Source organism: Leptidea sinapis, chromosome 6 (assembly GCF_905404315.1).
Source record: "Leptidea sinapis chromosome 6, ilLepSina1.1, whole genome shotgun sequence".
Classification (NCBI taxonomy): domain Eukaryota; kingdom Metazoa; phylum Arthropoda; class Insecta; order Lepidoptera; family Pieridae; genus Leptidea; species Leptidea sinapis.
The window spans coordinates 2,828,737-2,855,018 of NC_066270.1; the positions used below are offsets into that span (position 1 = coordinate 2,828,737).

General features: G+C 33.4%; 1 protein-coding gene across 2 annotated transcripts in view; it reads right to left on the reverse strand.

Moving 5' to 3' along the window:
* The window catches only part of LOC126964855 (sodium/calcium exchanger 1), a 146,908-nt gene that overhangs the window by 40,562 nt on the left and 80,064 nt on the right, over positions 1 to 26,282 (reverse strand). The window lies entirely within an intron of this gene.

The following is a 26,282-nucleotide window of genomic DNA, read 5'->3' on the forward strand; positions in this document are numbered from 1 at the left end:
AATGTTTGTACAATGATATTCTAATACATTATATAAAGATAAAAAGAAATATATACACAAAACTTATAAACTATCTGGAAAGTTTAATAAAGCTCTACCCAGGCGTCTTGGTCCAGGCACCGTCATATATTTACTATTGTTTCGATGCACAGATAGCCAATATAAAAAAAATAATGCTTGGCATACCGTCACAAACCGTTTGGAGAATGCGGCACTGAGATTTGCGGAGTCTATCCCAGAAGGAAGCAACTCTTTTTCTCATTACAGCATAGAAATCAGATACCCTTGATTCTACATACATGTTGCTAGCACAACATTTGATTTACCATGCATGCCCGTTAAGGGTGGGGTCGCGGGGGCTTGTAAAACTGGCACGTGTGAAGAGACGCGACAGCTACGGATATGCTAGTAGCTGACTCGTTGATTTTGTTTAATTCTCTTCGATTGTTATCCATTTTTAGCGCGCAAGAATACGCGTGTATACGCGATGGTATTACGATACGAAGGGTACAACTTCCATGCCAGTATTACTTGCAAATGTATTCGCAGTGTGCTAGTTAAATGCCAGTAACTTTCATGCCAGCTGCTTTCCCGATTTACTGCCATGTGTCCCCGCCTGAACAGATTGGCAGGTAAAAAAATCTATGCGGAAAAAGTGGCGAGCGCTTGCTAGCGAGGAAGTAAGAAGCGGAGACTAAAGAAAATAATAATCCTGAATTTAATGTATGCATTCCAAATAACAAATAACAAAACAATGCAATTAATACGCAGTAATTTTTATGCTTGTAGCTTTATTACAATTAAACAAAAGACGACTTAACGCGATTTGAAAATATTGTTACTCTAGGTTTGCATGGACCAGCTGCGTAACTGGAGAGAGATTATTGTATTCGAGAATATGTTGAGTGCTATAAATGTTTAATTGATTAATTCCGATGAGTAAAAGAACCACACACACACCACACTAAGAAACGTGACAGTCAAAGCAAACATGTTGTAAGCACGAATTCGCAAAGGTGATCTAGTAAGCTCTACTATAATATGACAAATCCAGGCAAAAAGAGAGAAGAAAATATTCGTATTCGTAGGAATTGTTCGTATCCAAGGAAATATCTCGAACGTGCCTAACACTAAATAGGTCAATTTGATCCTTAGGTACATCCTGTTCTACGTAAAATGAAATGACGAAGTTGCGAATAATCCACAACGAAATTAATTAAAACAGTGCGAACTCCATCAAAGTGTTCGCAAATCTGTTGCTGGGGAAGTTGTTAAGTGATTCAAATTTATGAAAACTCGATACAGAGTAAATTTACCAAAAATATATTTACAAACTTAGATAATTTATACGTCTACATAGAGTCTCTTGTTTTTGAGATTAATGGAGAATAAATCAATTAAATCCATCTAAAATAAATTATAATGTCAAATTCAAAGTCAAATAAACTTTAATCAACTAGGCTTAAACTAAACGCTTTTCAATCGTCACTATAAATATTTCTTTTAAATTACTGAATCTATCATAATCCATATGTTTGGAAAAAGTAGAGCTCGTGAGAAGAACACGCAAGAAACTCAACGGCCATTTATATGAATCAAACTACATTATATGTGTAGTAAATAGCTGTAATATACATAAAAAATTAGTTTGTAAGGTTCATTTTAAACCATGTTTTTTATATATTTCGTTGCTTAATATGATTCGCCAAACAATATTGCAATCTCAGAAATACATTCAGTCGAATATATTATTGAACGTGTAAATAATACACAAAAATAGCCCTCATTGAAGATGATAAAATTAAAAAGGCGTCAATTACGATTTTGGTCGTCACCCAGAAATTTATTATAACACCATTGTTACAAGTCAACGAAATAAGTAAATTAATAATTGTAATTATTCAACATTATGTACACATTTACTACAAGTCTCATTGGCCAACCTCTTACTAAGCTAAGGATAATATGTGAGTACCTACTCAAAAGTAAACAGACATTATTATATAATAAAGGGAACCCTCAGTTTTTGGGCTTTTTTATGCTCCACAGAGAGGTATTAAAACAACGAGCAGGCAAAGACAAATCAATGGGTAGAGTTGATAACGAAGTCGCATAGGTAGTGTGGCTGTGCATAGTATTGCCATAACTCTATCGCTTTATTTGCCACTACTTCTTCACACTGCTCAGGTATCTCTGAAACATGTCTGAGGACCTCATCCACATTTATCGCCTTGAATATATTCCTCCTTAATTAGCTATCAGCTTAGAGAGGTAGGGAGTACCTAACTCACAATAATACAATATTATGTAGCTGTTGTTATTTTATAAAAAAAAGATATATTGTAAAATAAGTGTAACTATGTAAGTATTTCCCAGTATTTTTAATATAATATATTTTCCCAGAAATAAGGGACGAGACGAGGAGCAGGACGGTCAGATGGTGGTAATTGATACGATCTGCACTTTACAATGCAGTGCCGCTCAGGATTGTTGAAAATGCTAAACATTATTATCTGCACTACAATTCCGCTTTTCTCCTTGAGACATAAGATGTTAACTCTCGTTTGCCCACTAATTTCACTAACTATGGCGGTCTTCAGACCGAAACACAAAAATGCTAACACATCACAGCTGCCTAAAGGAATAAATAGGCGCCGTTGTGGTACTCATAATCTATCCGGCATCCTGTGCAAAGGAGCCTCCCACTGAATTAAAATGTCCCAATCTAGGAATAGCGGACTTAAATAGAACATGTTAATAGAAACTATTAGTAAAACATTAGATAGAAATTCGTAATAGCTAAGTCATTCACTTTTTTCCCCAACAACTTCAGCGCTAATAAACTCTTCATTTTGTCAAAAAAGCTTTTTCTAAGTCATTTAATAAGCCAGCTATTATCACACTTCTTTATCGTGTTTCTTTCTTAATACAGTCGTTACATCCAGATTATCGCACAATGGCGGCGGCCAAATTACATTTTATGAAAAAATGAGTAACAATTTTCACTATCTTGAAATGAAATAAAATGAAAATGAATTTATTTTGGAAGAAAAACTGACACATTCACACAAAAAAGTTAATGAAAACAAAATATATGTTTAATTAATACTTAACTTACTTAATACAAAAGAAAAAAAAGCAAAACTTAATGTGGCAGTGGTCTTCCAAAACTGGAGTCCACTCAGTTATAGTTGTGTCCATACATTATGAGCACAACACTAATTTTCAGTGACCCCATTGTGTGAAGTTTGGAGCTGAACTGACATATTTTAAAAGCAAAATATAATTAAATGTGGCACTAAAATAAATATTATACAAAAAATATTATTAAAAATAAAACAATGACAGTAACAAAATTAATAAAAAACGTATGTGTGTAAATATATAAGGAAGAAAAGAATAATAATAAATACGAGAAGCTGTTTTATATAATACTAGCTGACCCGGCAAACGTTGTTTTGCCATATAAAGTATAATTCACGCAATAGTTTTATAAGTAACAAAATATTGCCTATATTATAGCCTGTACATCATTTTGTTCTATTGTCAATAGTTATTGCAGCGCACGCAAAAATAGGTTTTCGATTTTACACCTTGTGTTACAAAATAGCAATTTTATTACGGATCCCTAATTTTGAAAAAAAAACATAGCCTATAGCCTTCCTCGATAAATGGACTACCCAACACTCAAAGAATCATTCGAATCGGACCAGTAGTACCAGAGATTAGCGCGTTCAAACAAACAAACAAACACTGCAGCTTTATATATTAGTATAGATTATGAAATTTAAATAGTGCTCACCAAGGCAGGTGCTGTAGCGACGTATTGGTCATTAATATGTATTTTTTTCGATAAATTCGAGACTGTATATAAACCCCGTAGCGGCCGGCGGTGGTAAATTATTTCAGCACTTGTAGGCATTGTAATTGAAACTTCCCCTGAATGTTTAGATATGAGTTTACTTTTAACACTTATAACATTCCTGGGGGATAACCAAATGCACTTATGTATGCCTGTATGTAAATATGTTTGTTTGTAACCCATTCGGGAGCGATTTTGACCCATTTTAAACGGCCATATTTCGTTCTAACTTCTTAGATTTATCGAGGAGCGATGACAATATATAAATATGATTAAATTATTACTAAAATACCAAATACTTACTAAGATATGTGATCCCAGTGTCTTTCTTATTTCTTGTAGTATTATTAAAGTTTTACTGCGTAACCTTTTAATTAAAATTTTAATTTCAATTATTAGCGAAGTTTAACAGAACATGTGGCACGTCAACGTCACACATTATTCGAGACTGGCTCGAGTATGCTCACTTGGGCGTAGTATAAATTACTTATACTATGCGACTACGGCCACTTGGGCGTAGTATAAGTTACTTACACTTTGCGACTACGCCTGCGGTATTTACTTGGAGCGCAGCTGAGACCAATTCTTAATATAAGTAACTAATATTTTAATGAATTGCTTGTAATCCGTATTAAAAGTTTGACAGAACGTCTCAAAAGATTGACATAGTGTCATATTTATTATTCATGATGACATAATAATATTTTTTATTACAGTTTCAGTAGTTGTTTTTGAAACTTCAATTATTCATATTTATTTATTTGCTATTTATTTGTGGTACATATTTGGTCTTACAATAGCTAAGAGTATCTCTTATTTAGCCATTACCATTTAATAGCATGCAAACTTGGTCTTCGGCAAAATTTTTATTACAATATAAATTAATTTATTTTATATTTACACAAAATTATAATTTCATATAATATATAAAGTTGATATAAGTCAAGACGAGAATAATCCACTTAAAATGCATTGTCAAAATTCTTTACTCTTTGTGGTCAAAAAACTCTCAAAAAACTCTTTTTTAAATTTTTTAAAATTTTTATTAAATTAAATATCTTATCTATGATGTTTTTTGTAATACTTTTTTTTATGAAAATAAGCGACAAGACGAGCAGGATGTTCAGCTGATGGTAATTGATACGCCCTGCCCATTAAAATGCAGTGCCGCTCAGGATTCTTGAAAAACCCCAAAAATTATGAATGGCACTACAACTGCGCTCGTCACCTTGAGACATGAGTCACGTTTAGTCTCATTTGCCCAGTAATTTCACTAGCTACGGTGCCCTTCAGACCGAAACACAGTAATGCTTATACATTACTGCTTCACAGCAGAAATAGGCGCCGTTGTGGTACCCATAATCTAGCCGGCATCCTGTGCAAAGGAGCCTCCCACTGGTAAAATATTTCCAGTGTATTGCCAACCCTACCGGAAACCACAAACGATTCGCCTATACGTTTACCCTATTTCTTTCCCTTACCGCAATGCGCTGTAGCTCCAAACTAACTACATTGAAATATGCTATAAGCTTTAAGTTTAACTCACATTCCCAACAAATTTAAGTTTATACCCGCTCAGCGTCTCAGCGTTTGTCTGTTTACTCAGAAATAACTCTAACTTAAATTTAACTAAGTAGGCACATATACAAACTGAATTTAAAGGCAAAGATTTAAATCATGTCTTTTAAAAATCCCTCATGTTTCTGTTTTGTTAATTTGCTCAAAATTTTTGATTATGCAAAATTCTTTGCAGCGATACAAGATATGAAGTTTAAGACAATATGAAGTATAAGATACATATAGCTTTAAGGGTTAATGTATACAATACATGAAATTTGAAAATATATTTTCTGAATTCGTTGATTTCCGTCATTGATCATTCTTAATCTAGTTGTTGCCGTTCCTCTTTTAATAAATTGTATTGAATTTTCAGTAATATAAGTAATAAGCAAAAACTATAAATTATCTATATCCTTCTCTTTTTTTCTTTTCTCATCTTAATTCCGAATAAAGTCCTATTTAGTCATATACAATCATTGTTTTGCTCATAGGAAATGGTCATCAGTTACTTTCTCCAGTGTCCATCAGAAATATATCAGAAAAAACGAAAATTCTCTCAGGATTCTGTGTGTTTCTTTATAGCAATAAAAAATTATGCCGCTCTATGTTTTAAAAATAATTTATTCAGTACCCATTGTTTAATTCACAAGTCTTAACATGACATTGTGATACGACAAAAATCAGCTGCTCCCTCTATCGCTTTTATCACAAAAGCATCAGTCAATAGTTCCGCTTCACACAATACATTTACAATTTATAATATTTTCATCAAATTCAAATGCAAAAGCATAACATTATGGATTTCCGCAAAGTAACGCCTACTTGAATAAAAAGTATACACTTTTATAATAAAGTCCCAACCACTGTTCAGGCTAATGCTTGCTATCTATAAAAAAAATGTTTTATTAAAAAATGGCTCTGTTAAATACAAAGCCAAATCCTACTACTCAACACCAGAATGTCTGTAATCCGACAACCTGGGACTAGATTATGATTTTTTTATAGCAATAGTAATGACAGTACAATAATGTATATTTTTATTAAAAAGACCGCAAAAAAATGCTGGGAGAGTTTCTTGCGCTGTTTCTTCTATCTCAGAGCGCTATTTGTTTCCGGAGCGGTAGTAGTATCTAGTATATTAGAAATGACATCAAAAAGAATTCTAAAGTAATCAATTTTAAGAAAATGTCAATGTAAATGCCTTTTATGTTTTTTAAGTTATCTAATGTAATATTACAAAATAGCTACAGTGGTCTTACAATCAAATATATTTTGAACATGCACTGCTGAAGAAAAAATTCGGCATGCAGGGAGCCTCCGACTGGTAAATCTGACGGTTACAATTTATGTAGTATAGGAAATGATTCACTGTAATCTGAGAATGTATTATTGAGCATAACTTGCGAGGCGTAGCCTTGAAATACAAACTTAGCTACGGTATCGAGACGTACGGTAACTATTTTTAATTATATATTTGATATAATATGAATGACATGTAGGATGAGAGAAGGCTTACATTACATACATGCTTTAAGTTTGTGGAAAGTATTTATGTAGATTAGGCAAAAATAATGATAATATCATTATGATAAAACTTCCATGAGCTTTACTGAATAATATACATTTTTCATCTACGTATATCTACGTGGGAAAACAAATATTATTAGGATTATTAAAATTTCATACCACTTTACTCGGATTTCTGCATACATTATAATAGCCCCCGATTAAATAGAAAATGTACTTTGTAATGGATCATAAATGTCGTGAAATCGAAATTTTAAAATGTCGTAGTTCCGTTATTTTAAAACAGCGTAGTATCGTTATTTCAAAATGGCGTAGTATAGTAATTTTAAAATGGCATAGTATGGTAATGTTAAAATGGCGTAGTATCGTAATTTTAAAATGGCATAGTATCGTAATGTTAAGATGGCGTAGTATCGTAATTTTAAAATGGCATAGTACGTAATTTTAATGTGGCGTTGTATCGTAATTTTACAATGGCGTAGTATCTTATAAGTGGCGTGGCTACACCTCGTACACTTTACCGTATCTCGTCAGATCGATTGTCTCTTGCGGGTGTTGATTTATATTGCAATTCATTACGTTACTCAACAAAGGGCAATTTGCTTCTTTACTAGCTACGTGGCTAATGTAATTTAGTAAAATAGCATTAACTAGTTTCGTTGTGCCTGCATATGTCTTTCTGTCCTAATAGAATGAACAAGAACTGAATCATTTATTTATTTTAATATCCATTTCTAAGTGCGGCAGAGGGAAATATATAAGAACACTCTTAAAACGAAAAGGCTTGGATAAAATCAGAATGTTTACGTAAACATTTCCTTGAAAAAACATTTGCAAAGCAATGGCGGGGAATCTCAAGGTTTAGGAAAGCTTAGTATTACGTGAAGTCATCCATTGATTAAGGATTTGTAGACAGAGCATGTATGTATGTACTAATTACGTCGAACATGTTGCTTGATTTACATTTACCTCCTGGCTTTTCGAATTGCCGAAGTTCATTCTAAACACGTTATATTTGTGACAGCAGCAATATATGAAATTATATAAAAAGACGTGTGGCACTCGGGGACTGCCGCGGTAAAGCTATTGCATAACATTTTTTTTATCAACTTATGCAATTATAATTATTTATTTATTTTATTTATGCAGTATTTTTTCCTTTGTTTTTTTTTCTTTTTGAATTACTGGATTCAAAAACAACAATGAAAATAAAAAAGTAATAATATTGAGGATAGTTTTGATAAAATTAATTTTAAAAAAAGCAAACGGGAAGTGAGTAAAATTTAACTTGCAAGATTTGATTACAGACAGACAATGGGACAGGTGAAACTAAATAAGAATGCTTGTCATAATAATAAAAATTAAAAAAACGTGATAAAAAAAATAAAGAAATTACAAAAAATCGAGACGTACTCCGGCTCGAACCTGGGACCTTCTGCTCAAAAAACATACGTGATAACCGCTGTCCCACGGCAACTCTAATGACCGTGGCGAAATATCTATATACAACTAGTGGGGGGTGTTAGGTCATTTTCGTTACGGGATTTCTGGATTCGGTCTCCACGCTCAAGGCCCGCGATAGAAGCTATGCAATAGCTTAATAAAATAAGGCGATTTAAATTTATTGAAGTTTCACTACTTTATCAATTTGAATAGCTATTAGTAAAAATGCTGACGTTGGTATTCAATTTAATGATGAAAAGCTACTCTACCCATTTAAACAATTATTGGTGAAAGTACGGAAATTAATGACAATGGTATTCTATTTAATGATGAAAAGATATCATTTATACGTTTTGTATATGTTATTATAGTTCCGATTGCAGAAAATAAAAACGATGTGGAAATCGCGAGTGTAATATGTTGCTTGTCATCCACACCAAAGTATTAAACTGGCCTGTTTTATCGGTTGTCTAACAGCAAGAGATGTCTTTCTAGACCAATGATGTTCTATACAAGAACGTCATTGATAGACGTATAAATTATTTTGTATGAGATTTTCTCAGGACAGAGAATTTTCAAGGAAGCCTTACTCAGGATCAACATCACTGGTTGCGCCAGGGAATTGTAAGTGGACTGTATTTATAAAAGGGGTACTCAGGTGGACAGAACAGGAATCATTGGAATAAAGAGAATAGCCGGTAATCACCTCCTTTGCAAGATCTTGGGTTCTTCTATATTCGCCTGAGCGTGCTGGCAAAACACAATATTATATTTCGCGGGATACTTAACGAAGAAATCACTACGATCTCACGGCGGCAAATCTACAGGAATACTAGGATTTCCTGGATTTATCATTATTGTGGTGCTCAATCTTCGCATGTGGTTACTTGGCAGAACATGTGTTACGCCATACGACCATAAATGTCGCGGCTCGCGGTTAATTTTTAACTAGTACCGTCTAACTTGGTAGAATCAACGTGTGAGGGGTTAGGGAAAGGGTTGTGTATTATTTGGAGAACTGGCGTTACCAATCACCATAAATTAGGAAGAAGGCAGACAGTTTAATTAACGGTAACAAAAAACAAAAAGAAGATTCTTGAAATCTCGGAAGTGTCATTAGATTAGTTTCAATCTAAATTTTAAGAAACACGAAGAAACAATTCATAAAATGTATGTGTGGAGTATAGCTCCATATGGAAACGAAGCTTGGACCCAGAGTCAGATACAAATATGCAACCTTTCATGCCTGGTGCTGAAGACGTATGGAAAAATAAGCTGAACTGATATGGTGACAAACGCAAATAGAGAGAAGAAATGAATCAGGGAAGAAGCCTTATTTACAGAGTAGAATAACGCAGAGGAAAGATAATAGGCCAAACGTCTACGATATGACAGATTGATAAAAAATATCTAAGACAGAAAGCATGACAAAAGCAGGCCAAGGATAAGTTAAAATCTCAAATCAAGAAGAAGATAATAGCTTAGCAAATAGTCCAGGTGGCATAGGACAGAGAAGGATGTAGGGATTGGCATAAATATTTCATGGTTCTATAACATGCAGCACGTACAAGAGTATTTTCACAAAGCATGGAAAGTAGAATGATTTTTAATGTTTTATGGAGAAAGGAGCTGATATGTATGATAAGAATTGCTGAAATGGTGGTTCTTTTTAGGGTTCCGCAGCCGAATGAAAAATAACGGAACCCTTATAGATTCATCATGTGTGTTCCGAAACTATAAGAATTATACTGTTGAAACTTGGTAAATAGATGTATTCTGTGAACTGCATTGAGATTTTCAAGCAGAATAGAAAAAAACAATACATTTTGGGTGTTTCCCATATTTAGAATTGAAACTCAAAATTTTTTTCATCAAACCCATACGTGTGATATAGGATAGGTCTTTAAAAATGATTTTGAGGTTTTTAATATATTTTTTTCTAAACAGAATAGTTTGCGCGAGATATACGTACAAAGTGGTAATTAGTGCCCCCCCCCCCTTGTAACTTATAAGAGAATGATAAAACTAAAAATATATGATGTACATTACCATAATAATTTATATAAATATTAATTACATGTAAGTATATAATCTATATAAATAATAAAATCATGGTGAAGCATAAACTGCACATATATTAATTTGTTTTAGAATACTAATTGCTGTTTGGTCTTTGGTCTATGTATTAGAGACTGCCTCAGACCTGAGAAGAATGGGTGAAAGAAACTCAGCGGGCTTTTTTTTTAAATATTAAATATGGATTAAAATGTGATATCGTACAATAAACATTTATAATTAAACAGCCTGTGTGTGTTCGCTCTATTCCCAGTCCGTGGTGTCATTAAGAAAATCGTTTATGCTATAGTTTAGCCCACACAAACGTTTTTTAACAATTCTTTTGAATTTCGTAACACATTTGTTTTGTACATTTTCTGGGATCATATTGTAGAAGCATATACATCGCCCAACAAAAGACTTACTAACTCCATCCATCCGAGTAGTAGGCATAACAAGTTTATGTTTGTTCCTCGTGTGGTCTAAGCTTTTTTCTGGTACTTACTTATACTATAAAATCAATTTTTTTACAAATCTGTCTTTTAGTAATACACGCAAGACTTTACAAAGAGTAAAGCATGGTCGGGCTACGAAATACTAAATTTTGCACTCTCTTTTTAACTTAGTACCACGTCACATTACGTTCCACATGTTAAGACAGCAATTTTTAGTGGAGAAAATATGTCCTCACATATATTTGTGCCATAAAAGAAGTTTACGAGCCACATGTGCGCCATCTGTACCAAAATCTACATCGCTCTAATACATATTCTCCGTATAATAATGATACGAGGCTCCGCTGCATCTATATTTTATAAGTCTACGCAAGCAACTAAGTACAACATCAATTCTGATGATAACCCAAATGAATTTATGTTGTAACATCGAATAATTTGAGATTTTTATCATTCCAGTTGGGAAGTCATTCGCTTTTTTAATGGATAAGAAGTACAAAGTTGTAAGGCACTCAAACATATAAATTAAAAGGTATAGCTTCATCATCGTAAGTTAAGTGGATGGTAGGTATTAAGTAGAGGCGATATTGTTAGTGAAAAAACACAAATAAATATATAACTGTTATTTAATTCAAACTTTCGGATTGAATGAGTATCGCGATTGCGAGGTGTGTTAAAAAGCTCTTTGAATATGATTTATTAGCAAAATAATTGAGAACTATTTTTAGAGAACTTTTTAAAGAAGAGAAGAAAAAAAAAAGAACTGTGTGGTATTCTAAGTCTCTAATTCATATAGTGCAAGAGAAGCTTCAAAAGCACAGACAATGGAAAAAAGATAAAAATCCTCGTGATTACGACGAGTTTGTTATGCTCAGGGCTCGCCAAAAACTCGTACAGAGCAGGTGTTACAAAAACTACACTGAGCGTATGCAATGCTTCATTCGTAAAGATCCTAAACTTCTCTTCTCTTATACTAAATCCCTTAGAAACAGCGAACAAGGATACCCCACTAAGCTTACACTTGGTAATAGTACTTACACAGGTGAAACTTCAGTTTGTAATGGATTCAGTCAATACTTTGAGAGCATCTTTGTAAAACCAGCGAACTCGTACGATGAACCAAGTTCTCTAAACTTGAATCATAATGAAACCATTTGCAAAATTACTATAAGTGTATATGAGGTTCGTAAATTGCTTAAAGCTTTAAAAACTAATAAGGGAGCTGGCAGTGATGGAATCCCACCGATTTTTTTAAATAAGTGTGCTAACCATTTAGCCTTACCGCTATCCATAATATTTAATCTCTCCATTAACGTCTTCAGTAGTTTCCCTGATGTGTGGAAAGAAGCACTTATATTACCGTTACATAAGAGCGGATCAAGAGCCCAAATAGAGAATTACCGGCCCATATCGATTCTGAACGCAATGAGTAAGTTATTCGAAACAGTTGTCTATAGATACATATGCCCCATTATAACTAGATCTATTCCCTACGAGCAGCACGGATTTATGAAGAACCGTTCTACCGTTACAAATTTAGCTGTTTTTACGGATTACGTAGTACAGAGCATGGACGAGAAATATCAAGTCGATGTGATCTACACGGATTTCGAAAAAGCATTTGACCGAGTAGATCACGTAATTCTACTGCAAAAACTTAGCGTGCTAGGCGTAAATGGGAGCTTACTTCGGTGGTTTACTTCATACATTAAGAACCGTATGCAAGCAGTTGTGACGGGTAGTGCTAGAAGTAACTTTGTAATAATACCCTCAGGAGTACCACAGGGGTCCATCTTAGGTCCGCTTTTATATAACGCTTACCTATTTGATATTGGAAGTTGCTTCCACCTTGCACAGTATTTAATGTTCGCTGACGACACAAAAATATTTGTCAAAATACGTTCACTTGACGATTGTCATAAACTACAACATGACCTAAATGCATTGACAGAATACTACGCAAGGAACAGAATTATAGTTAATGTTAAAAAGTGCCATCATATTACTCTGACTCGTAAAAAAAATATAATTGAATTTAACTTCAAAATTAATGGCACATGTATACCCAGAGTGACTGCGGTTAGAGACCTGGGTATCCAAATCGATGCTAAGTTTTCAATGAATGAACACGTTGATAATGTAGCAAATAGAGCTTTCAAACAACTAGGTTTCATAAAACGAGTGACCCGTTCCTTCAGTAATCTGGAATGTATAAAGGCACTTTACTTTGCGTACGTCCGGAGTATTCTTGAATACGCATGTAATGTCTGGACACCCCAATATATTACACATATCGAAAGGCTTGAAACCATACAGAAACAGTTTATTAAATACTTAACTTTTAAAGATTTTAAAGAATTCAACAGTTATGAGGAAGCGTGTTCTCACTATGGTATCGACACACTGGAACAAAGAAGGAATCAAAGTGACATGTTACTTCTGCAAGCAATTTTGAGTGGCTCCATCGACTGTCCTAGTCTACTGTCAGCCTTTTCATTAAACGCTCAATCTTTAAGATCGCGTCACACGCGCCTTTTACATGTTCCCAAACCTAATACAAATTATGCCCAAAATTCCATAATTCCGCGTCTGTCACGAATTTATAATAAACAGTACGCTGAGTTTGACGTATTTCACTTATCAAAAATTAAGTTAAAAACAGAAATAATAAAACATCATCGTAAAAAATAACAATAATAGGTAACGCAACACACACAAACACACACGCACACACACATACCACACACGCACACACACACCACACACGCACACACACACCACACACGCACACACACACCACACACGCACACACACACACAGACACGCGCGCGCTATTGTAATCTTTTATTTGTTAGTATATATAGTACATTTTTAAGTCTATTCTGTTAATATATGATTTCTTTTTATAATTTAAAATGTATGTAATCCTTAGTGGCTTTATGTAAAACCTAGGTTAATTTTGTAAAAATAATTGTTGTGTACGCTGTTGATTACTTTTATAATAAAAAAAAAAAAAATAAAATAAAAAAAAACACTATATGCGGATTCATACATACTACTGAACGGGTTTTTTTTTGCTTTTTTTTTTCATGATAAATCATTTTTTTTAACTTACTCAAGTAAGTCTAAACGTCTGAGTCATTTTGGTGTATTACTTTAAGTACATTGTATAAAATAAAACGTAAAATATTGGAATTGTAAATATGTATTTTAGAGTGGTTTCTAGCCACCATCTAATAAAAGGCCAACTTTTTCGTAATGGTGGTATAATCTTTGAAATACATAAATGTCAATTTGATCAAACTGAATAAATGGTTTTCTTTCTTTCTTTCTATGCTTCTTTGGACTAATATTCACGAATGACAGCAAAAGTATGTTGAAATAAAAGGTATCGAATATACAATATATTGTTGAGTCGAAAAAAGAGTTTCAATTGTTAAACTATGTAATACCACTTCGTAAAATAAATTAAATACAAACATATAAAGGAATTGCTATGAATTATAAAATGAATATAATATAAGAGTGAGTAACAAAACAGAAAGTAAGACAGACATAAGCAAATCAAAACAATTTAATTATTAAATCTTATCTTAATATATATAAATTACGTGACACGTTGTTTGTCCGCGATGGACTCCTAAACTAATGAACGGATTTAAGTGGGGATTACTTCATGTAGTGCAGTTTAGTCCAACTTGAGAGATAGGATACTTATTATTTCGATTTGGGACCCATAATTATTTTTATTTCCATTATTTGTTTTGCATGGACATATTTTCTGTGAGAGAATTTATTGACGCACGGTTTGACAGTTCTGCTGTGAAACAATTTCATATAACAACAGGCATATTTTACGAAATAGTTCATGATGTTATGAAATATTATTGACAAATTCATAAAAGAACAGTATATTTATTTAAAATGTACAGAACAACGTCTGTCGGGTCAGCTTGTAATAATATAATATATTAATTATTAATTTAATTATTAAATAATAATAAAATCAACTGTTAAGCCTACTTAGTTACTTAGAAACTCAGTAAGCAATTATTTAAGGCCACACAGCTTGTCTAGTAGTAAACATAGAAATCTTTGATAGAAACACAGATAGAAGATCGATTCATGGATCACATTTAATCTGATCAGCATAATTTTTAGAGACGAGTTCGGATATGGAAAACGACCATAATACACTTAGATAATCTTGCTACAAATTATTAATTTCAAGGCCTAAAAATATTTTCTGGTTTCTTGAAGTTTTTTTCATTTGATGCTAAAGAAGTGGAGTGATTGCGACGAAGTATAATCCGGCTAACTTTGATAGCGAACAGTTGCTTAAAACCTAGTGGATTTCGGCTATCTCCGTTTATTACAAGATTATAGCCGTCATCTGTCAATCTATCAATGACTGCACATTTCGTACAATCGCATTTTTCTTAGAGAGTTTCGCTAGGCTGTTCGTAGCTACAGCGCACTTCGAGCCGAAACACAATAATGCTTACACATTCCTGTTTTACGCAGAATAAGACTTTATGTACAATAATAAGGAATTATGTAACGACAAAGCTGCTTGGGCTGGCTGTATTTCTTCATTAAGCTTAACTGGAATCGACGGAATTCTTGAAGCTTACGTAGTTTTTATAATTAAATTAAATGGATAAAGTGTCTAGCAACTTTAGCTAATCTACATCTAGCAAAGCTTTCGTATATACAAGCACTAAGCTTATATAAATAAAAATAAAATAAACTCTTACTTAACACAGACAGCCGATCCAGCGAAGGGTGCATAGAAGTGCATAGAAAAAATATAAATTAGACAGTTATACACATGCTTCGAAGCTACATTGAATAGAATGCGGGTAGGACTAAAAGTTTATGTTAAAACATAGACGAAATAGAAAATAAATAGTGTACGCTTTTATTAAATCACATTGATAAATTAATAGCCGTTTTCATATACACGTAAAACTTATTTAGTATTAAGAATTTTGCATGGAAAGCTTACTTATAACTGAAAGGGTATATATGGTCCCAAAATTCATGTTTAAGTTCTAATAGATTTTATCAAATTCAATTCAAAATGTCTATGTCTCACGTGACTTTAAATGTTATAAATCTGATACTCTTTAACAAAATTGCATAATATTTGATATAAACACTTTTCTATTGCTTTTTAGGGATCCCTACTCAAAAGTAAGCCAACGAGAAGACTATTATAAAAGGCATAAAAGGCATTTATTTTCTCAAAATTGATTCCTTTAGAACTCTTTTTGATGTTATTTCTAATAACTACTAGATACTACTACCGCTTCGGAAACAAATAGCGCTCTGAGAGAGAAGAAGCGGCGCAAGAAACTTTCCCAGCATTCTTTTTTTGCGCTCTTTTCAATATGAAGCCACAACCTGAACAAGACAGAAAATGAGCGTGACACCACTCGAACGGTTGGCTCAGTGGTAGAGCGCTCACTCGGAAAGCGAGATGTCGCGGGTTTGAGTCGCGCATCGTTCATAAATTTTGTTTTGTATATGAAAACGGTGGTATTTTTGTATTGATCGTCTTTATCGTTGTGGTTTTAGTACGGAAATAAATGGGAGTTCTACATTTAGACATAAACTTTTAGGCTTACTTATGCAGATATGCAAAGAAGAAATAGAAAGTTAGATTGAATATTTTAAAAGTAAAAGAAATATCATTACAAATACATAATATAATGAAGTAAGTTTTACCAGTGAATATCGCTTTAAAGGAAAAAAAAGATACTTCTTTCTTTCTGTAAATTCGTTGGAAAATTTCTAAAGTATACTAATTATAACTAATATTTTAACTGTACATGAGCCAATATACTTTTTAATAATACTTTGTTACATGATGACAGGTTTGCAAAAAAAATTAGCCAGAATCAATGTTATTTGTAATGCCATCGTCACTGGTAAAACTTTTAAAGACAACATTACATATCACTGTCTAAGAAGTACCTACAGAAGAAATATAATAATAATATTGAAAATAATGTTAAAAACTAACTTGTTTTTAAATAGTGTAACCAATAGGCCCGAAAGTTCTAGGCGGTCCTATTGGAGGTTCTTTATAATTCAAGGTCCACATATAACGAACGAAAAACGAAAGCTTTACATGCATACTGTATGGTTTCTAATCTCAGCGTATCCTTCTTAATAATAATAATAAGTTCTTTATTGCCATACAAATCATTACAAATATAAAATGAACAATTAAGATACGCGATGAAACAAAAGGCAAAAGGAAAAGGCTCAGCTTCACCTGACATGGAATCATGGATTTATGTTTCCATGCAGCGCTGTTTTTCAGCCATTCCAGCCTAAGGTGTTGAGCGGGAGTGGATGTATTGTGGCTCCCCGATTACCTACTTAAGCTATCTTTTTATAAAATGTAATATTAGAAAAAAAAGTGTTCTGATTACCCTTGCAAGTGTATATAAGTGCGTGTGTCTATATGTGTGTGTGTGTTTGCGCATATGCGTGAGTGTGAGCGTGTGTTTATGTCCGTACACAGAAAAAATCTTTTAGAGAAAGATATTTCCAGTGGAAGTGGTTCAATTTCTCCGCAGCAAGTTGCTTTTTTAGTAGAGCAAAACGGTATTTTTTTTTAAGGACTCGATACTCATTTGTTTCTTTAGAGGAGGAGGTAAGTCGTTCCATATTTTTGCTGCAGAGAATCTGAATATTTTAAGACTTACGATTTACTTCTAAGAGTAAAGCTGACGGACTCGATTGTATGTTTTTTAAATTATATTTTTTTTTATAATTGCTCAGTATTTGGATTCTATTACAACGACCTTAAGAGGCCATCCTGACAAAACGATCGATTTTAGTCAATTTTGATCAGGTAGTCATAATTCAATATATTGAACACACATGATTTTTCACATTACTTTACTGCACTCGCTTAAGTTAAATTTGTACTAACCTCACGCATGTCTGAATGGATGTTTAGTGTATGAGGTCGAGGCATGAGGTCAAGATTATTAAACCAGGTTCGACAGTAAGCTAATAAAGAAGTTCATGTAGTTATATTAACTATTTATATAACATTATTAAAGGATTAAAACGCGCGTAATTGTAACTGTTTTTACATTAGATTTTTGCGCAAAAGTGAAATTTTTTTTTATTTTAGTTAACCCGACGTTTCAAGACCTTTCCAGATCTTGTTTTCAGTGGGACTGCAAATGAAATGAGTCAAAGATTGTCATAGTTGTCATTAGGAAGATTAGCGCCGTATTAGTGGTATTTGCTATGGACAGATGGTTTTTGCAAAATATAATATATATAGAGATTATATTTAGAGAGTTATATTCAAGAAAATAATTCAGTTTTTTGTACATATTCTTGGTGTTGTTTTCAACGCAAGTGTGTTTTAAAATCATTATGATCATGACACTCTCGGCTCCCTTATCCTCGATCGTAAAGATAGTCTTTAATAATGATAAGGCAGTAGTTTTATTGTGTACTATTTTGCCATAAAAATAGTGTTAGTTTAAAATTTAAATCCGATTTTATCTACACGCATAAAATTCTTGACCTGAAGGATTGAAGGGATTTTATCCATTTTAGCAGGCCATCGCTGTAGAACGAGTAACGAATAATCAATGGTTGGATGGACTGTATAAATGATGCTTGAAAACGTGAAATGTTTGCTCAAAGATACTCCGTAGAAAGATTGACCCTTTTAGCTCTATTCGTGGCAGGTATAAATTGAGATGCTTCAGTTGGTACTAAAAATCCAATCACAAACATTTTACTATCTGAAAACAAATTAAACACAAAGTTTGCAAAATCAAGTCAAATTAGACATCTATAAAAATATTAATTGCATAGATTAGTTGACTATGGATAGTAAAGTTATTTACAAAGCTGATTTTCTAAGCTTTATAAGCAATTACTAAATAAACTTTATTATCTGCTGTTTTTGCGTACTCTAACACTTTGTGTTAAGAAATTATTTGACTTTTTATTTCCAATGATAACTTTGGTATTATTATAAATGACTATCCAATCTCAGTCTGGCAAATAAGAAAAAATAATTCCTTATTCGCTTTCCTTACTTGTGAATGGTGCTATAGGACACTAAAATTTCATTAAAACTTTTGCCACCCTTTTTTTATGGAATAGGAGGACAAACGAGCGTACGGGTCACCTGGTGTTAAGTGATCACCGCCGCCCACATTCTCTTGCAACACCAGAGGAATCACAAGAGCGTTGCCGGCCTTTAAAAACACCCGAAATTGTAGAGACGAAAAAAACAAAAGCGTTCATAAATTATTTATGTTCAAACATGAATGAGTGAGCATCTCTCTGGTCATAATTTGTAAGTCATTTATTTCGTCATAACTCCACAGATAGCCTCAAAACGCTGACACTCGTACATAGATAGGCCATTTTAACCCGCTGGGTGAGCCAAATTGACGCAATCAAATTAACTTAATGCCCCTCTCAGCTGGTATGAAACGCTGGAATAATAAAAGCAGAGATAAAACTCTTTATAGAAGCAGGTGGCTTTATTTATAGAGTTAACGACGACATAATGTTTCGGTGTAGTTTAGAATAGGTATATTATATTAGAAAAATTTATTGAATTAGGCGTTACTTTGCGGAAATCCATAATTATACAAACGATTCAAGTTTTCTTTAGTGTTAATTCCGCCAATATTTGTTTCTAAAACAATTCGACACGTGTTTCGCCTCTACACGAGGCATCCTCAGGACTTGTTGTCTCGCCAAAATCTGACACGAGACTGAATCAAATGAACCGGAAGTCGCTCTTTTATACCCTCGTCCCATGAAATGACGCGCTGTGATTGGTCGGTTGTTGTGATAGTATTATTTAATGGATACAGGTCACTCACTCGGAAACAATAATAATTTTAATATTTTATATACATGTGAAAAAGGATTTCGATTAAACGTGTAAGAGCAATTAGAAATAATAAAATACAAAAATAACATGTTTACATTGTTGAATGAACAAACAAATTTAGTCCCATCACTTTTGTTACGTGTCTCTTCCGGGGGTAATACGTCACAACAACCGACCAATCACAGTGCGTCATTTCATGGGACGAGGGTATAAAAGAGCGGCTTCCGGTTTATTAATTGATTCAGTCTCGTGCCAGATTTTGGCGAGACAACAAGTCCTGAGGATGCCTCGTGTAGAGGCGAAACACGTGTCGAATTGTTTTAAAAAAGGCGCAATTAACACTAAAGAAAATTAAAATCATTTGTATATTATATTATTCAATTTCATAGGCTTTCGGACGAATCTGTTTTAATTTACGTTGTATCAACGGACACAACGAGCACAACATGTTATTACATTTTTTTTAAATAATATTGTTTTGATCATATTCCTTTGGTGTTGCAAAAGAATGTGGGCAGCGGTGATCACTTAACACCAGATGATTCTCCAAATGTTTTGAGACTTCTTTAGTGTTAATTCCGCCAAAACTCGTCTTCAAACATTTCGACACGTGTTTCGCCTCTACACGAGGCATCCTCAGGAGATGTTGACTCGCCAAACTCTGACACGAGACTCTGAGTCACACACAAGAAACATGTGTCGAATTGTTTAAAGACTTATTGGCGGAATTAAGACTAAAGAAGACTCAAAAATTTTTGGATAATTGGATGTAATTCCAGAAAAACGTTCCAAACCACAATCATGTCGAAATTGAGCTAAGAACACAAAACTGGTCACGTGATTCATATTAACAGACTGATAAAAATGGCAGCCCTACCGTCACTCTTTATATGACATCATGACTTAGAAGCCCAACCCTTATGCATGGAATACACTAATATTTATTAAATTTTAAACACGAATTCCTTAAAATGTGATTTTTGTGGCGATTTTCAGGAACTACGTCCAATTATGGATTTCCGCAAAGTAACGCCTACTTCAATTAGTTTTAGCAGATAATTCGTTACCTCATTTGTCGTGCTTTTCTTTAAAAAAAAAAAGATACGGTGTGGTGGGACACCAGGTAGGAACGAAGTTCCTTCGGCTAATGTAGAATCGACACAATTTGTAAAAAAAAATCGTGTTAAATTTTATGAAGGTTTTCTTGATTTTTCTCTTAAATTTTGCAGATTAGTTTTTATTTAAGTTCAGGAAAGTATTTAGGAAATTCAGTATTTTAGGAAATAATAAATTATGTAAAACAAAAAATAATCGTAATCCAGATTATCAATTAAAATAACAAAATATGTCTCTTTATTATTGCTTGCCAACATAAAATTACATAGAAATAGAAATAATTACAAAAAAAATGATGTGGTGTCGTGGGACACCAGGTAGGAACGAAGTTCCTTTGGCTAATCTAGAATCGACACAAATTGCAAAAAAAATCGTGCTCAATTAGGTATTATACACTACTCGCTTGTGTATACGACTGTCGCTCCTGCGCACGTCTCATTTAACGGTTTTATTCCACGGACTTTTTCTTACGGTTTTACTATCACATACTTTTCAGTTCGGTCCCGCAGCAAAATCCCTATCACCTCCAAGCCTGCCGTAAGGAATTTTGTTCCAAAATACATGTAAATATAGTGTTTTTTAATAAATTAAATATTTAGTACCTACTATGGCAGACAATAACTTGACACACCATCGACTCCAGTTATTGGAACGAAGGTCCTTACGGCAGGCTTGGAGGGGATAGGGATTTTGCTGCGCGACCGAACTGAAAAATATGTGATAGTTAAACCGTAAGAAAAAATCCGTGGCAAAAAGTGCGTGGAAAAGTGCGTGGAATAAAACCGTTAAATGAGACGTGCGCAGGCGCGACAGTCGCATACACAAGCGAGTAGTGTATAATACCTTTCTCTTTTTTTGCAATTTGTGTCGAATCTACATTAGCCGAAGGAACTTCGTTCCTACCTGGTGTCCCACAACACCACATCATTTTTTTAATTGTATAATACAGAAATATTCAAGTTATAATACAACACATAAATATGACAGAGTTTTTATCCTGTATCCAAATATTTGTGGAACTTCGCAAATAAGAAGGTCAAACAGAACAGATTGGCATTTCATTGCGTTTCGTTGCTTCAAGAGGGGCGATTGATATGACAATTTTCGCGTCTCGCCGAAATTGGAAAGAAAATGTTTTGTTAACCAAGCAAATGTAAAATGTTTTCTTTGCCATTTGTGCTAGGAATTTTATTTTATATTAATTTTAAGAAAATGTGTATCTTTGAGCAAACGCAAACATCTTAATTTAAATTCGAAGCAAGATTTTATTTTTTTAAATTCTTCTTTAAGACGAATTTCGAGGAATTGTAATGTTGGTGTATCTAAAATCATAGAGGCTTTCTGTTTAAAACACACACACACACACACACGTACTCACGCATTGTTCCCGTCGGGGTAGGCAGAGACAATAGAATGCCATTTGCTTCTATCCTTACAAACCTCACGCGCTTCCTAGTATGTTTAAAAAACATACTTAAATAATGATGGGAATATGGCGAAAAACAAAACGATGGATTTAGTTATTTAGGATTTAATATAGAGAAGTACTAACACAGTTACAGAACGAATCAACTTAGTATCTTATCAAAATAAAATATTACATTAGTGACACATGACAGTGTTATGAATGTCACTTTGTCTTAAAAGACGAAAGAAGTTTTTCTTCGTTTAGTTTACAAATAATACAATTTCTAACAAATAAAATAGAATATTACGTAGTTTCAATTTACTCATTTTTACATTGAATTTATTAATAGCTTGTACAACACAAACAATCCCTTTGGCGATAGAACTTTAGATATGAAAAGAATACCATATCTGCTTAATAGTTTGCCAGAGGACATCCGACGGGAACCAAACAATTGAATTTAAAACTATTGAATTATTATTTATTGTTACAGTAACATTTGTTTTTTTTTTTTATATGAGAGTGGGCAAACGGGCAAGAGGCTCACGGGATGGGGAGAGGTGAGGCAACCGCCCATGGACATCCGCAACAACAGGTGTGTCAAGAAATGCGTTGCCGGCCTTTAAGGTGGGAGTATGCTTTGTAAAATACGTTTTAAGATTTATTTTACGAGACTCGCTCGATCCTGTTGACAAACTGTGTAAACAGTTTTACAGGACTTTGTATTATTATAATAAGAAACTGTATGTTTATAATAAATAAAAGTAATAAAATGTGAAAAACCGGAAGCATATTTATTATTTGTAGCTAATATAAATTGAATTTAATCATATAAGAAGATAATTGTTGAATGTTTATGTAAAATTATAAGTATTATTAAATAGAAGCTGCATTTTAATATACTTTTTTATAGCCAATTGTAACACAAAAAAAATCTTGATTAAATACTCGATTGTAATAGCGGTTGTAAAAGTCCAATCGCTGTGAAGCGAATGCTTAGGGCTAACTTAAAATAAGTGAATAGGACTCAACTTAGAACTAAGTTAGAACAAGTCCTCACTTATTGAACGCTAAGATCTAAGTTCAGTTCTAAACTTCGTTGAACTCGTTTTCTACAAGTCAATTGATATACACTGTACTGTTATAAAAAAAGTGTGTGTGTACTTATATGTATGCTCGCAAGAAGTTATACTTCTTTGGCCTAACGAAGCAAAAATCATTAAAATGATTCATTCCTCGTGCTATTCTACGTTTTTAGAACGAACAATTTTGTAAAAACTGCAAAAATGGCTTTGACAATTAACTATTAAATAATGAATACCGCTGTATGGGCTTGAACCCTATACCTGTCCTAATAATGGACGAAGAAACCAAAAACGATTGACTCAAACATCAGAAAATTTTAGGAACCAATTTCAACCTGTTACTTTTGTGTTACAGTGATGCGCGTTTTGAGGCATTTTAAGATTTCACTCTCAGCATTGTATCATAACGCGCCTAAAGAAGTATAACTTCAACTAGAGGTATTAAAAGCAATGTAAATAAATCAACAAATGATTAATTCGTCATAAAAATCTTCACAACGATCGAGACGTTAAGATTTAGGCTGAGATGTATAGAGCTTACTTAAACTGTGCTCAGAGTTTACTCAGGTAAAATTAAGCTGAGTGTAAGCTTAGCATAATCTATGATTACTTTTTTATAGTTAATTGACAGCTGAATTTGTACTGAGCTCAACCTAAGACAATTCCTCGAATATTATTGTATCGCATAACAATCCAATTATAAGAATTCGTAGAGAATTTAATGAAGTGAAATGAAATATTCACTTGTTTGCATAAGGAGTATTTACTTTATGTACTTCACACCCATACTTTAAATCCTCTATTAAAGATCCTGAAACAGTTAGCTTATTACCAACATTAAAACACCCAATGTTCTAATAACCATTACATCATCCAAACGAGTGTTGTAATGTTGTACTGAATTTCATAACAACACTCCTATGTTTTTTTTCCGATCCCTTCATACGCAAAGAGTTTCAACATACAGCCACATTCTTATTGCTCGATGCGTGGTATCTGTATGAATTTCAAAAAAATAACATTTTCGTTTACGCGCGTTCCACACTACCAGAACGTCGCGCGCCTTATAAAAAATAGGCTATTCGAATTCGCGCCATTTTTCTTCGATCGATATTTTTATTGTTTGTTTACAAAAAGTGAGCGATTCATTTTAAACGCTGCAAAAGAACATTATATTCGAGTGAATTTTAATTATTGCACTATACAAAATGTAAATTACTACTAAAATAAATATTTTTTTCAGTATTACTTATTTTATTTGTATATAATCAGTAATGAATGATATTAGGTTACGACTAGGACTGGTGTTTTAATGTTAGCAGTAAGCTAACTGATTCACAATATTTTAGAGGATTCATATTCTGGGTGTAGATAAAGTCTTGTATGCAACTGTTGATAATTAGGTTTTAAAACACTCATTTGATACTATTATCACACTCCCACCCAAACCATATTCGTGTTTTAATACCCCTTATTACACAACAGTTGCATAAATAACTATAATAAAACTATTTACTAATTAATGTTAAACTTAAATTTCATTATTTGTAATTTCTGCTGTGTCCACTTTTTTTAACTGTATTTGGTGAATTTTGTGTACAATTTTAATTGGATCTCAGGATCACATAATGCCGTTCTTGTTATTATATGATAGCTTTTTCCTGGTATCTATTATTGTGCCTAATTGTAAATAAATAAATTAAGATAGCCCAATGCAAAAAATTAAGTTCGCGTTTTATCACACTCAACAAAGTTTTACGTAAGTAAGTCTGAGGAAAGTCTAAGTACGCTTTATGCAGAGATGCGCGGTGATGGCCAAGTCGGAAACTACGAGACTTAGAGGAAAGTCGTGAAAGGAGTCATGCCCTCGATATATAAGAAACACTTAACTGCATAATATTTAGTATTTTAAAATTTCTTGAACTTTTGACGGAAATCGACCCGAATGATTTAAAAAAAATTACATCCATTACTGGACTGGACTGAATGGACTCAGTTGCTGATAAGGATCAATCTTTGCTAAGATATGTATTACTAAAAATGAAAGCAAATAGATTTTTTTTACAAATTGCTCTTCATATCTCACTTTAACTAATTAGTAGCTCAAATTGACTCCATAGCACAAGTAAATACGTCTCTCTAATGACCTTACTGTATTTGATACCATGACAGGATATCTTCGATAGAATTTCAACAAAAAAGTAATATTTCTAACAAAAATATTGAATGGGGGGTGAGTTTTCTTCCGTGTAAAAATATTAAAGCAGAAAATTTGGTATTTTCTTTAATTTTTAGTAATACATGTCTTTGCAAAGATTGATCCTTATCAGGAACAGCGTCCATTGCTCCAATAATACAGAATGTAATTTTTTTTGAAAACTCCACCGGGTCAATTTCCGTCAAAAGTTCACACACACACACACTCACGCCTTGTTCCCGTCGGGGTAGGCAGAGACAATATAATGCCATTTGCTTCTATCCTTACAAACCTCACGCGCATCCTCTACATTCATTACTCTTTTCATACATCCTCGCCGGTTGCGGGTGCTTCGGACCTCTCCTTTTCTCAAAACGTCCCCAATTTGGTCGACGAATGTTCTACGAGGTCTCCCGCGACCGACTTGCCCACACACACTTGCCTTATATATTTGATGCGTCATTCTTTCTTCACTCATTCGCTCCACGTGTCAAAACCATTTCAGCATTCCTTTTTCAGCCCTTGTCACAACATCATCTTTCAAACCACAGCGCGCTCGTATTACCGCGTATTATCAAAAGTTCAAGAAATGTTAAAAAAAAACTAAAAATGCAGTTATTGGTTTCTAATAAATTGAGGGCATGACTCCAAACACGCCTTTCCTCTAAGTCTCGTAGT